Raw genomic sequence first — 4,846 nt, forward strand, 5'->3', positions numbered from 1 at the left:
ATGCAAGAAGAAAAATGACATCCTTCACAATGTACTTGCATAAAACCAAACTTGTGGAGTAAAACTCCTTTTGAAGGGCTGTGGGTAAAGTCCGAGTTGTTTACAAATGACACAGTCCGGCAAGTAAGTATTTAGTCAACCACCAATTGTGTAAATTCTCCTACTTGAAAAGATTAGAGAGGCCTACAATTGTCAACATGGGTAAACCTCAACCATGAGAGACAGAATGTGGAAAAAAAAAAATGACATTGTTATTTTTAAAGAATTTATTTTCAAATTACCGTGGAAAATATGTATATGGTCACCTACAAACAAGATTTCTGGCTGTCAAAGAGGTCTAACAAGGTCTAACGAGGCTCCACTCGTTACCTGTATTAATGGCACCTGTTTTAACTCATCGGTAAAAAAGACACCTGTCCACACAGTCACACTCCAAACTCCACTATAGCCAAGACCAAAGAGTAATGGCACCTGTTTTAACTCATCGGTAAAAAAGACACCTGTCCACACAGTCACACTCCAAACTCCACTATAGCCAAGACCAAAGAGTTGTTGAAGGACATCAGAGACAAAATTGTAGACCTGCACTAGGCTGGGAAGACCGAATCTGCAAAAACACGGTGTAAAGAAAATTAACTGTGGAGCAATTATTAGAAAATGGAAGACATTCAAGACCACTGATAATCTCCCTTGGTCTGGGGCTCCATACAAGATCTCACCCCGTGGCGTCAAAATGATAACAAGAACGGTGAGCAAAAATCCCAGAACCACACGGGGGACCTAATGAATGACCTACAGAGAGTTGGGACCACAGTAACAAAGGCTACTATCAGTAACACTATGCGCCGCCAGGGACTCAAATCCTGCATTGCCAGACGTGTCCCCCTGCTGAAGCCAGTACACGTCCAGGCCCGTCTGCGGTTCGCTAGAGAACATTTGGATGATCCAGTAGAGGACTGGGAGAATGTGTTATGATCAGATGAAACCAAAATAGAACTTTTTGGTAAAAACACAGGTTTGTTTGGAGGAAAAAGAATACTGAATTGCACCATACCCACTGTGACCCAGGGCCCAGGACGACTGATATGTGTGAAGGAAAGAATGAATGGGGCCATGTATTGAGAGATTTTGAGTGAAAATCTCCTTCTATCAGCAAGGGCATTGAAGATGAGATATGGCTGGGTCTTTCAGCATGACAATGATCCCAAACACACAGCCAGGGCAACAAAGGAGTGGCTTCGTAAGAAGCATTTCAAGGTCCCGGAGTGGCTTAGCCAGTCTCCAGGTCTCAACCCCATAGAAAATCTGCAGAGGGAGTTGAAAGTCCGTGTTGCCCAACGACAGCCCCAAAACATCACTGCTCTAGAGGAGATCTGCATGGAGGAATGGGCCAAAATACAGGCAACAGTGTGTGAAAAGCTTGTGAAGAGTTAAAGAAAATGTTTGGCCGCCGTTATTGCCAACAAAGGGTACATAACAAAGTATTGAGATGAACTTTTGGTATTGCCCAAATACTTATTTTCCACCATGATTTGCAAACAAATTCTTTAAAAATCAAACAATGTGATTTTCTGTTTTTTCCCCCCCATTCTGTCCCTCATGGTTGAGGTTTAACCATGTTGACAATTACAGGCCTCTCAAATATTTTCAAGTGGGAGAACTTGCACAATTAGTGGTTGACTAAATACTTATTTGCCCCACTGTAATCCAGTGCGGTTTATCTATGACCAAATGCCATTTTCTTGCCAAATTTGGTGGGTGGCGGTTTATAGTCAGGTGCGCCTTGTAGTGCGAAAATTACGGTAAATAACAATCAAAACTCATGTTCTGTGCTAAATATTTCTTCAGTCACTGTTCCAGTTGTTTCATTAATTGATAGTTGTGATACTTGGTAACACTTTATTTGACATGGCGCCATAAGACTGGCATTAGACAATCATAATTATGACATGACACTGTCCTGAGCATTAATGAATGTAATTCCAACAGATGTAATTTAGTGTTCGCCGGCAAATTATCTCACCTCTGAATAGATGTAAAAGATCCAAAATGGACATAAAGTAGTTAGGGACATAATTTGCCGGATGACACTTAATGACATAAGCATTCAGTAATGCCCATGATAGTGTCATGTCATAATTTTGACGGTCTTATGACACCATTATCAAATAAAGTGTTACCTATTAATCCAAATAAATCAACAAATAAGACGCACTGGACTATTAGCCACAGGTATCAAAATAAAGGAAAAAAACAGCGGTTTATAGTCCGAAAATTACAGTCCCTAACATACTTAAATACTATGAAATTTAAACTTAGCTTAACTCATTGCCTGCCATTGACAATGATAGACGTCCAATTCATTTAACCTGGGAAGATAGGCTGTGAACGCTACTCTTTCAGTGCCATTGATGGTGGTAGACGTCCAATCCATTTTGACGGTTCGCTCATTGGCCCCGCCCAATCAAAATGGGTTGGACCGTAGACTTCATAATATATTGGCAGGTCACGGGGCGATTAATAGGGAGCCTGCAATGTTGGTGTGGCCGTCAAAGCTGACTGAGTGGAATCACAGGGAAAGAGCTTTTTTCATAGAAAATTCTTGTGAATAAATGCTTAAATCCCTGAATTCTTTATAGACCCTACTCACCTACGTCACAAAATGACGTGTCGCTGTATCCGGCCGCCATATTGTCCGTCATTTTTTAGCCCTATTCTCAATGGTTTCAATTAGTTGTGCAATTTATAGAGCAATTCATGGAAGCCCCGGTGTTATCTGACGCTGTAAACTCATTGGATGCGTTGCATAAAAGGCGTTATGTGGAAAAGCTTTAGTTTATCCATTCGCCAGATCCATCTTTGATGCCTAAATCGATGTTTTTCGACCCGCTGTCTTCGCTGTCTCTGCCTGACATCTGCTACCCTGATATTTACAACTATCTTGTCCACACAAAATCAGCCTATTCTCACGAAAGTTTGAAAAACTTTAAGAGCTTGGAGGCTTATAAATACTTCGTTGCTGGTTGGGTGAAACAGGTCCTCGTCCACGTAAATTCGGCAGGAATCTATCTTGTGCTCAGGAAGGTGAGTTACGAAATTTTCAATTCAAAATCTTTTGTTCTTGCTAACATCCACTGTCAAGTCTAATGTATTTCATGTCATTTGTCAATGGAGCTAGGGCTTTTAATGTTTATATGGTTTAGCGATAGCACTCTCACTACATACATATATAATATGTAATACATATGAAGTGCGATAGCACTACTCCAGATTGGCCCTAGTTTAATTTATTTTTTGGCTTTTGACCTCAATAGTGAAATTGTAAATTAATTGTATGACAACTGTCTTATTATCCCCTTATAATTATATATTTTCAGATAGTTCATTCACAACATCTGAGTGTATGTTGTCGGCGATTAGCCTAGCAATGATCTTAATTGTGGTTGTCAGCCCAAAACCCTCTAAATATATATTAAATGCATCTTACCAGATATAAAATGACTACTACATAATCTGTGGTAATCGTTTGGAGCCCAGTTTTCTCGTCGAATTGCAGCAGCCCATCTCGCTCTCCTCTCCGGGTCTCTTGGAATCCGGTAGAACTTCAAGTCTCTCCGTCTATCTTCTCTGTTATTGCAACCGACCGCCACACACGCCTTCACCATTTTGATTATTAATGTTAACGAGCAGAAAAACATGCCATAATAGGAGGAATTTACGTAGCGGTAATGCATCAACAGTGACGATTTGACGGACAATATGGCGCGGGGGCGTGGTTGTGACGTCATGTGAGTAGGGTCTATAGATATGGATGTACACAGTCTCGATTCTTGGTTAAAAGCAAAAAAAAAAAAAAAAAAAAAACGTGTTGTTAAAATATTGCAAACTATAATGCCAGTCAGTAAGCAAATTAGCGGCCGCCATATTACAGACAAAGAGCTTTTTCCGTTGAAAATTCTTGTGAATAAATGCTTAAATCCCTATATTCTTTTCGATGTGGAGGTAAAACAGTCTTGATTCTTGGTTAAGAGCAAAAAACCCGTGCAGTTAGCATTTATTTTACGTAAATATCGCGAACTATGATGCTAGTCAGCAAGCAAATTAGTGGCCGCCATATCAGACTGAGCTTTTTCCGTTGAAAATTCTTGTGAATAAATGCTTAAATACCTGTATTGTTTATAGATATTGATGTAAAACAATTTCGATACTTGGTTAAAAGCAAAACAAAAACAAAAAAACGTGCAGTTAGCATTTATTTTACATATATATGTCAAATGTGCTGCTAGTCTTTAAGTCACTGTGACGGCCCCCTTAGTACAACAAAGAGCTTTTTGCGTTGAAAATTGTTGTGAACAAATGCTTAAAACCCTTAATTCTCTATAGATATGGATGTAAAATAGTCACGATTCTTGGTTAAAAGCAAAAAACGGGATTTAGCAGTTATTATACGTAAATATTGCGAAGCATAATGCCAATGCTGTAGCGGCGAATTTCTCCCATTGATTTTTTTTCACGTTTCAAAATGTATGCATGGTACGAAACATAGAATTAACCTTGAATCCTCGAACAAATCACTCCTGAGACAATCCTTCCTGTTTGTATGCAGCACAGCTTTCGTACATTTTCAACCTAAACCTGGCATTAGATCCCTGCATGTGACCGACTGCTAATAAATGAAGCGGAGTGTCGGACGGCTCCCTTCGGGAAGGCAGTCAATGGGGAATATGTCATGGGACATATTATAAAGCCGATGGTTGTACATCGATCACCGTCAAAAGAAGCTAATGAGTTAAACAAATTCTCTAAAAGGGTTAAAAAGTCCAATTGTGTATGAAACGGTTAAACA

Source organism: Corythoichthys intestinalis, chromosome 14 (assembly GCF_030265065.1).
Source record: "Corythoichthys intestinalis isolate RoL2023-P3 chromosome 14, ASM3026506v1, whole genome shotgun sequence".
In the NCBI taxonomy this organism is placed as follows: Eukaryota; Metazoa; Chordata; class Actinopteri; order Syngnathiformes; family Syngnathidae; genus Corythoichthys; species Corythoichthys intestinalis.